The sequence below is a fragment of the Equus przewalskii genome, chromosome 16 (assembly GCF_037783145.1).
Source record: "Equus przewalskii isolate Varuska chromosome 16, EquPr2, whole genome shotgun sequence".
Classification (NCBI taxonomy): domain Eukaryota; kingdom Metazoa; phylum Chordata; class Mammalia; order Perissodactyla; family Equidae; genus Equus; species Equus przewalskii.
This window is the reverse complement of record NC_091846.1, coordinates 18,470,871-18,480,970: the sequence shown is the minus strand read 5'-3', so window position 1 is coordinate 18,480,970 and position 10,100 is coordinate 18,470,871. Positions and strand designations below refer to the sequence as shown.

The 10,100-nt window shown below is 46.0% G+C and overlaps 1 long non-coding RNA gene across 1 annotated transcript; it reads right to left on the bottom strand.

The window, feature by feature from the left end:
* Positions 1-1,176: 1,176 nt before the first annotated feature.
* LOC139076437 (uncharacterized) lies at positions 1,177-9,437 on the bottom strand. The gene is made up of 2 exons (XR_011528044.1): positions 9,132-9,437; positions 1,177-3,497 (listed from the first exon to the last, which is right to left on the bottom strand). It is a non-coding gene; the product is annotated as an uncharacterized lncRNA (long non-coding RNA).
* Between the last annotated feature and the right edge of the window lie 663 nt (positions 9,438-10,100).

Genomic DNA, 10,100 nt, shown 5'->3' with positions numbered 1-10,100 from the left:
AGATGCTAAGTGTGTCGGTAATTTGTCACAGCAGCAATAGGAAACCAATACAGAGGGGTAAAGACCTAGAGGCATGACAATAAAGAAAAAGTCAACTACTCTTTCAAGATGTTTGATGGCTGGAAATATAAGATTATGAAACCTGGAAATACGTTAATAGGAAAAATTTCGGAGTCACTGTCTTTGGAGCGGGGGTTGAAATGGTTTGAGCCCAAGTTATATCCAGACTTCTGACACCACGTCCTTTCTTCCCTTCACTGGATGAGGCTGATTGATACGGGAGATCACTGTATTTGCTGCAGAGACTCTAATACATCCTGGCCCCCCTCTCGCTTTATTTATTTATAAGTAGATTTTATTTTTTAGAGCAGTATTAGGTTGACAGTCAAATGGAGTAGAAGGTACAGAGATTTCCCACATAGCCCCTCCCGGCAACATGCCCAGCGTCCTCCACCATCAACATCCCCCACCAGCGTGGTTTATTTGTTACAATCGATGACCCTACCTTGACACCTCACTATCGCCTAAAGTCCATTGTTTACATTAGGGTCACTCTTGGGTTCATGTTTTTTAACCTAAAAATAGAGAGATCCCACCAGCAACCTTTGGTACATTGATTGCCTGCTGTAATCACTCCACAGACCATTGGAGCCCACACTGTGGCTTGGCAGGAGTGCGCACATGCCGTTGAAGGCACCTTTAATTTTTCCTGCTCTGTCGCCTTCCATGTCTCCTGCTCAGCAGTCCAGCTATTACAATAAGTGCTTAATGTGTGCTCTAGCATTGTTGTGGTATCACTTAGATGACTGCATGCTGGGCTGACACAAGTCAGAGGCGGCAAACGCATTAAGGGCTCATGGTTATCAGCTTGCTGGGGATTCAGCCCATGGGATGGCGGTAAACCTCAGACGGTCCACTGAGACAGGATCCTGTTTGTGCTCTTTCCTCATCCTGTCCCATTCCCCTCACATTCTGTCCCTTATAAATGCTGTCTCTCTATGTTGGTTGAAGCAAATATGTACCCTGGCTGCTCCTCCAGTCTTGCCCACCCACCCTAGCAGCATAGAAATATCAATTGGTGAGGACGTTGTTATTACCTTTCAAATGAGAAAGGGTTCTGGGCACTTGGGTAATGCCCATGGGCATTTTTAAACATCTTTTTTATAATTATATACATTTCAATGTACTTTTAAATTTCTGTGGATATTGCAATTGTTCCAATTATACTCATTTGCTTTTAAAACAAAGTTGCTAGAAACAAAGTCTGTGTGTATTTAGTATGTATTTAGTATGCCCTCAGTATAGCATCCAATGGCACACCATCAATTTCTTATTAACACTGGCAGAGGTCTATAAATCTAACCAAGCCTTTCTTTTACTCTTTCTGCATCTATCTACGTTTTTCTTTTCCATCTGTCATATGGAACCGAGGCTTTCTTTATGGTCATCATTCAATTCAATTACTAGGCTCACCACAGAGTGCGGGGCACTGGACTGATAATAATACCACCAGTAATACTTCTAATAATGCTCATTAGTCTAGGTCTCTCTCACAGGTGCTGTGGGGGGCCAAGCAGGTATCCACAGACACATGCATGGTTTTATGGGGTATGTGCATGCTCTCCTTCCCCATAGAAAAGCACAGAACTCAGCCTATGCTCTTAGACCCCAAAGAATTCCCTTTATCCCAAAGGAGTACAATTATGAGGAGAAGGGAGTGGGAGGAGGTTACAGACAGTGGCCTGCCCACCCATGGAATTTTACTCTGTGTCAGTGTGTATCCTTCCTGTCCTGGTCTCCTTATTCTAGGCAGTGGTGGGTCAGTCTCTCTATCTGCACATCTGGCAAGACAGGTACTGGACAATACAGACAGATTCACAGCAAATTCTTTGCTTGCATGTACTCCAAATCTTTGGGACCACATCCTACTTATCCACCCTCCTACAAAGTTCTCTTCTTACCAGCAACATGAACACATCACCCCTTATTTCTTCTCACCTTCTTGGAATTCCCTGGTGGTTTTCTGATGTTTGAGGTGTGGAAAAATTTATTTGCTCATGAATTCAGCGGCTAGTATTTATTAAGTACCATGAAACATTAATTTTATCAGGCCACGAAGAGACTTTGTTGAGTAAGACACTGGTTCTAGGCTAAGGGAGTCCACCATCTGTGACTTATTTCTTTTAACTTATGTTGCCTTGAGTTTGGGGCATTTGACTGAAGTGCATCAAATGTCTCATTGGATGGTCCATCCTGAAGGAGTGGCTGATGCAGGCTGGTGTTAAGTTGGATGTCTGGGCCGAAGTCTACTCCTTCTGAGCATCAGAGGGCATCCTGGATGCACTTAGAGTCTTCAGCTGGAGTGCATGAGAATAAGCCAGGAATGCCTTTGTTCATGCTCTCTCTTGACTTGTAGGTACCATATTGACCGCTGTGAGGGCCTATGGCTAGATGAGAGACCAGATGGACACCTGAGTCTCAGAGAAGCTGTCACCCTGCGACATCACTGTTATGGTCAGGTGGAGGCACATCTTGAAATATAATCTTAAATGTTAAGTTTGAATATTTTCAAAACTAAAAGCATATATACTTGCTTTCTATTTCTTTTGCAGTGTACCTAATTCAACACTACCAGTTACTAATTTGGATAACTATACTAATCTAAAAAATTCCTTCCTCTATTGTATGTAACATGTGTCAGTGATATAAAAGCCAGGCAGATACAACATGTATATGAAAACTTAAAGGTTTACATTTATCGAATTTCTATTTGTTAATTGTTAATTAAATATTTTCTGTTTGTTAATTTAACTGAATTACTGTAGAACTTCACCCATAAAGGAAGGAGTATGTGTGAGCACTTTGAGGTTAGTTTGTCTACATCTGAGCAGTTGTAGACACTTTGGTGGTGATCACTGACAACAGGGAAGAAAGGAGTGAAGTTGCTGAGGGAAGAAGTCAGGAGATGCCCAGGATGGCTTTGAGTGTTCAAGTTCCGTAGAGTAGATTGCGCTGGGGCTGAGTTTTGGGATTCCGTGGGTGAATATTGAGAAAGCTGGGTGCTGGTGCTTGGCCACAAATACCTGACAGAAGAGGTATGGATGGATGGGTCAGGCCAGGGGTACCATCCAAGGAAATATGATTTGCCTTCTTTTCATTTGGTTTCGCTCTAGGCAGAGCAATGATGACTGATTTTTATTCCACTTGTGCCCCCAAAGTACCTCGGAAAGCGGGTAGCCATTTTCCACCAATTTTGCTTTCCAGAGGTCGATATCCCTGACTTGCTATGGCTGGCTAGCAGCCTTTAGCCTCAGAGCAGCCACTCCTGATTTCACGCCTTCCGTGCATTCTTCTTCCTCTCGCACCTCCTGTGGACACAGAACACTTCAGCCACGGAGATCCATAACTACTTCTTCCTGGGTCTGAGGCCATCTTGGCTCTGAGAGCTCCCTGGGTTTGCTGACATCACCCTCGTGTGGAGGCGGATGGGCCTGGCGCTGAAAACATACATGTAATTGAATGAATTCTATTAAGAAAAAGGAAAAGAATAACAAAACTAACTCAACCAGACACACCTTCGGTGGCCATTGTTCAACACTCGGAACTTGCGTTTCTGCACCACGGGCAGGAAAGGAAGAGGCGGCTCTGGGAGGCATTTCCTAAGTACAGTTCGGAAACAGCCTGGGGAGACTGGAATTGGTCAAGAGGAAACGAAAAGCAATGCTCTTCCTCCAAATAGGGTGATTCTGAGGGAGCCGATCTGAGGAAAAGATGTAATGACGGGAGCCTAACAACTAGGAAGTTCAAAACAAAATAAAACACTGTCATCACCACCTCGCCAGCCAGGGGCTTCCTAGAACCTAAGGGCTCTGCTCCTCCTCACGCGTTAGAGCCAAGCACATGCACTCTTCCACAGCGTTTCAGCATCCTCTTTCAGTGATAGATTCCGGCGCTGCACATTCCTCAGTCTGGAAAACTTTTCTCATGTCTAGCTCAAAGCCCGCATGCTGCAGCTGACGTTCATTTCTTACTCTGTTCCGGTGGAGATGGGAAAGAACCTGTCACCATTTCCTCCTTAAGAATCCTTCAGACACTTGATGACTTAAAAACAAATCTTATTTTCCCTTGGTCGTTCAGAACTTCTCTCTGACTCAGTAAATTCTGGAGAATCTTTGTCAAATGCTCAGGGAAACAAGCTGCAGTTACCAAGCAAAGTAAAAGTGCCGGAACCAGCACCCTGTTCTGGTTTGTCAAGGAAAACCCTTTACCCTGGAGTCTGGATTTTCAAACAGCGTGCGGAACACTGTTTAAGGAGTGTGTTGTTTCCCTTTTCTGGAGCCCATTGTGTGTGGCGTCAAAGACAATGAGCGGTTCCGACAGCTGCAGTTGTGGAAGTATTAAACCGCCCGTGAGGATCCCCGTGAGCTCTCAGAAAGGAGTAGAATTGCCGGGGGGAGATGTGTGTGTCGCGTGTCTGTGGTGGGTATAGAGGGGCGGGGGCCTGGGGGCCAACGATGCCCTTCCTTCCAGCCTGAAGCATTCACTGTCTCTTTCTGTCAGGCTTGGGAGGCTGTCCCCACAGCGACACTCACATGCTGAGGAACCGAATAATTGCTGGCAATATCTCAGGGACAGTAAGCCAGATTGGGCGGGGAGAGCATTCCATTATTATAACACAATGCCATAATAGGATACAAAATTCTTTTCCTATTAATTCTTATACAATAGGAATCTTAAAAAGACTTTTACACTGAAAAGGGAGGTAAGATGCAACCCCAGTTTGTGTCTTCACAACCAAAGTTATCCTATTCATCTTGGGGAGCTTCCACGTGGGTCTTAGCTGTGGGCTCTGTCTGCAGTGCTGGCAAAGCTTATGGTGCACACACCTCCAACACCCCACCTCCCACCCACGAGGCGCTGGCGTGATGTTCACCCAGGGCAGCAAGGACTGGGTGTCCTCCTTCCTGTGCCACTTTCCCTGGGCCTCGCAGAACCCTGTGCGCACCTTGTCAATGTTGTTGACAGGCTGACTCACAGGCTGGGCATGGACGCTGGAACCCAGAAACCTGGATCCTGTTTCCAGCTTGGCTGTGGTCCCTGGTTTTGGTTTCCTACCATGGAACCCAGGTGGAGAAGTCATTGGGCAGGCGCTCGCCTGGGATGCCGATCTGAGGGGGATCCCAGGAGACGTGGGACTTTTTCTTCATAAAAGTGTAGAAAATGAATTTAACAGTCTTTCTGACCTTGTGCATCCCAAGTCCAATCTCGGACTTTGGCAATGGTGGGGAACGAAATATATTCAAGAAAGCTCTATGGACTCAAACAGAGTTCCAACACGTCTTTGACAGTAATTTAAATTCTCACCCTTAATTTATTGTTGTACTTATTTGTCGAGCATACATTTATTTCGAATATTTAATGAGAGCCCTTCATAAAAATCTCCATAAACTTTAAGTGCACATAAGCAGTATTCTTCAAGCCTCGCAGGCCTGCCTGAGATCAATTTCTTTCCAAGCCCCCTGCAAGGTAGGGGCCACTTGGGCAGTATTTCAGACTTTCCTAATAACACCTGTGGGGAAATGATGACACATTTTCTTATTTTCTATTAGGCTTATACTTGTTCTTGGGTTGAAAGGGACTCCATATGTAAATGTGATTATTATCCTCTGAATTTCTTCTGTGCAGTTGAGCACCAGAATCTCCTGAGCTGTTTGTACAGGGTTCAGGCCTGAATTTTAACAGTGAATATTAACTAAGAAAAGCAATAAAATCCCTGAAAAATTAACATTGCTAAAGACGATCACAAGCCCCCAGGGTCTACAACTCTGAGGGTCACCAATAAGTGACCATGATTTAATGAAGTGGTACTCCTTCTGATTAGTAAGAAATGCCTGGCGTCTTCCACAGCATAAATACCCTGTTTCTGAGTGTGCCAAGCAAATGCTTTCAGGGGCTGAATTTTCTCCCAACTCTAGTGAGCTGGCAGTGGACAGTGGAGGACATTCTGCTGAAATCGGGCCATTGGGAGCTGAAGACAAAGGCAGCTGATTCAAGTGCACCAAATTGGAGTTTCTCTAATCAAATATATTAAATTCACCATCATTCTTGATTGTTTTAATGGGAAGAAAGGGCAGCTGTGCCCTTCATTTTCTAAGCATTTTATTTAGTGTCATGGGGAGAGGGAAAGCCGGGGAGGGAAAACAGGGTGGGAAGGGAAGAGGGGTAGAGACGGCTAAGAAAGCTACAGGAAGCTAATGTCTTTTGTCTTAAAAGTAAAATGATTTTTCATGCTGTTCAGATCCACACGGAGAGTTCCCAGAGCCGTCACTCATGGCGAAAAACCCAAGATAACCAGTTTATAAAGCACGTTACGTGGAAAAGGAGCCAGCAAACGGCTGGGGGGGCCTTGGAGCACCAGGGCAAAGAGACACGGGTGACCAGTGCTAGACAGATTTGCTTCACTGGTTCCATGAAAGCCTGCTCCATTGAGTATTTTCTCGCCCTGCATATTTGTGCTTTATACAAAAGGATTTAAATTTCAAGACACTTTGGGCAACTTATTTCCACTCCTTTGTAACCAACAGCAGAATTCACAAAAGGGGTTTTTCACTATTTGAGCAATAGGATTCAAAATTCTGGTTAAGAAACTGATGGCCCAACCTCTTTTTTTTTTTCTAAGACAGTTTAACAGAAAATCCAAGCGTGGTGCTTCCTGCCCAGAGCACAGCACTACACACAATGTCTTAGTATGCACCTCCAGCTTCAAAGGAGAGCTCGGGCACATGATGTCACTTCCTCTGTCTGCTGAGTTGATAACAGGATGAACCTGAAGGAGATATGAACCAGACATTCCACTGTGTCATTAATTATTTCACTCTTTTGTAAGACGGCGTACTTAGGTAGATGTTGTTTTTGTCCTTAGAGCTTTGCGCACACAAATGCACTTTGCAAAGGAAGCAGAGGTTCAGGATGGCAGCGTGGGGCTCACAGGCTCACACAGGCTAATGTGAGTCATCCAGAGAGAGGGCTTTGGAAGCTGGTGCCTGTTACAGCCTGAAGCCAGCCTGTTTCTGAGCTGGAATGTGAAAGGCAGCTGGCTGTGTCACAGGGGCAGAGAATAAAGCCACAGTGTAAAATGAAGATACAATTCAGCAAAGAGAAGATGCTATTAAAATGGTTTCTGCTCCTCAGGCAGCTTCTTTTGGAGGGCTCCCTTTTGGGAACAAGTGACAGTATTCCATGTCTTAGGGGAAAAAAAGGAAATGGGGGTTCCTTTCAGAAAAATATCTGAGTCTTTTTAAATGTCCACATTTGAAGGGAATCAAAGGGACCGTCATAAGGCAGAGTCTGTATACTCAGGGGCATTGCATCAAGGGACACAACGCAGGCTAAATGAAACTCTTCATCCTTTGGGGGAAATCTAATAACTCAATCAATCAGCTCGGGTCTCCTGTCATATGCGGCAGGCGTCTAGCCCGTTTAGGAAGTCCCTTCCTTTACCATGAGACAGCTGGGTAAGGCCAGCTCAGGGAGAGGAAGAAATTGCCAGTGCATTCCTCCCCATGCTCCCTCCCTCTCTCACACACAAGGCCCTTTTGTCCCTGTGGCCCCCCTCCCTCTGGGCATGGCCTGGGCTGGGTGGAGGCTGTTGCCAGGGAGTCACTCGGCTCCTAGCATCTTCCTCTTGCAGGGCTGGGCAGGGTGAGCCCCCTGGTCTGGCTTGGATTCGCACCCAGAGCTGACAGGCTCTGTGGAGGCATGCACTGTTCACAGCCTGGGTCTTGGTGGGGCTGAGGGTGGTTGTCTCTTGCCACTTGTGGTTAGGGCCTGAGGCAAGAAGGAGGGTGCAGAGGGGATTTTGAAAGCATCGGGGCCACAGAGAGAGCTCAGGGCCAGGAGCAGAGGGACTGAGTTGCAGCCCAGTTCTATACTAAGTTCACTGAACGAGCCTTGGGCAAGTCACAGAACCTCACTGTAGCTTGGCGTTCTCTGTGAAATTAGAGGCCGGAGGAGATGACGTCCAAGGACTCTTTCAGATCCAGTGGCGTGTACCTCTCAATAATTGCTGAGGACACGGGATAGAAAATACTGCGGCTTCCAAGTCTGAATCCTGACTTCACCACTATGTTGTTTTGTTCAAGTTATAAAGCTTCTGTTTCTCTTTTGAAAATACTGGGTTAAATCATATCTGCCAAACAAAGATGTTGCATGAGTTTAATGACCTGAATTACAAACACGAGTCTAGTCTGACTCCTGGTGCACAGTATGTCCTTCTAAACACGGGCTGTCCTTGTGACCTAAATGGTGTTGACTGTCAGAAGAGAAAAGTACTTAATAAAAATCCGTATTAGTCCATGAAGCTAGAAATCTAAAAAGAAATTATATAGCACTTCCATATCTTAGGCATCTTCCTAGAAATTTTAATTTCAGAGACAAGTTGGAAAAAAAATTAGGATTGCTTGCAAGGTAGAACTGTCAACTTTTAATTTTGGCCAACTAAATTGGTTAGAAAACAATTCTAACCTGCTCTCACCATCATTTCAAAAAATAAATGGCATAACGGCCAGTTTTGACCAGGAAAGGATACTTGTCTTTGTTAAACTGACATGTATGCCACACATGTATTTTTATTATACGTAAAATGTGCATGAACATTGTCCTTCCTTTTCCTTCTGTTTATTATTTACCGTGGATGAGTGACAGTTCATCGCATTCTGCCACCAACATGGGGCTGGTCTTGGGAAACCACTGTCTTAAGGAACAAATTTACTTTATTTGTGTCCCTTTATGCTTTTGTGTCAACTAGTCTCTACTGTTTTATTTATTTTCCCTTTTTATGTTTCTCTGTGCACACAAACACACAGATTTCATTCACGTTGCTTTAGCCTATCCAATCTACCCTGAAATTTCCAGAAGGGAACAAAATGCTTTTTAATTGTAAAAATTTCAATTGCACAGGTACTGTTCCTCCCTCCCACTTGCAGTGACGGTTCTTGGTAGCACACGGAGGCCACCTCCAGGAGAAAGGGCCCCTCCTTTCACTGGCTTCCACAGCATTTCGGGGCTGCCTGGCTTCACTGGCCCCTCTGGGCAGAGTACAATGTACAAAGAAAGCAAAAGTGGCCTCCTACCTTTTCCCCTCCTGTGGACCCACTTTGCATGGTGCATCCAGGGGGCTTCTGACCCTCTCCTGGTCTCAGTCACAACTTCTCTTCTGAACTGGCTCAGCTCCTAGGAAAGAAGGGCTTTTGAGCCAGTTAATTGGTCTCTTAGCCAGGACTGCTCCCTCAAAGCAGGCGCCTGGGCTGCTTTTCATCAGCAGGGAATCTGGGCCGTCACCCCCAGAGTGGAGTTCTGGGCAAGTGCTAATGGAGCAGGAGCCGGATGGGAAAACTGGACGGCTCTCTGCCTCCTACTGATTCAGGTTCTCACACTGTGGCCTCATGTGTTGTGAATTATAGACATACCAAACACACCCACAATTAAATATAAGCACCAAAATGCTCTTGAATGCCAAACGCGACTTGAAATGCTCTCTGGATGCGTGCTGCCTGTGCATGGCTTGCTTCCATGAGTGCCAATGCGTAGTGAAGCTCGGACGAGCTTGCCCTCCACCAGCTTGCTTTGTTTGTGGTGCTTCCCTTTAACTTCCACCAGGAACTAGGGTTGTGCTGCGATCACATTTTCCCTGCAAGGGGAATGACCCTTCTTGTAGACATATTTGGCCTTCATGGGAGGTCTCTCCACGGTCAATAAGAAACTCACAGAAAAGCCATTAGGCCCGATATCAAATCTCTTTCTGGGGTAATAGATGTCAGGGCTACTCGCCGAGATCTGAGTCAGAGATCTGTGGCCTCCTGGAGCTGAGTGTGGCTGAGCGCAATGGTCCAGCTGGCCGGCCACACAGACGTCAAGCACGATGGCACCTCCGGTCTCACCACCTGGGCCCAGGTCCTGCAATATGCAAATCACAGTCCTGCGCAGAGAGCAGCTAGGGTCTTCCTTCTCTCCTGCTCCCTCCTCACCCGGGCCCTGCTGCTCTGCTCACCGGGTTCTAGTTCTGGCAATGTGCGGTGGAAGACGCCAGCAAGGAAGTGGGG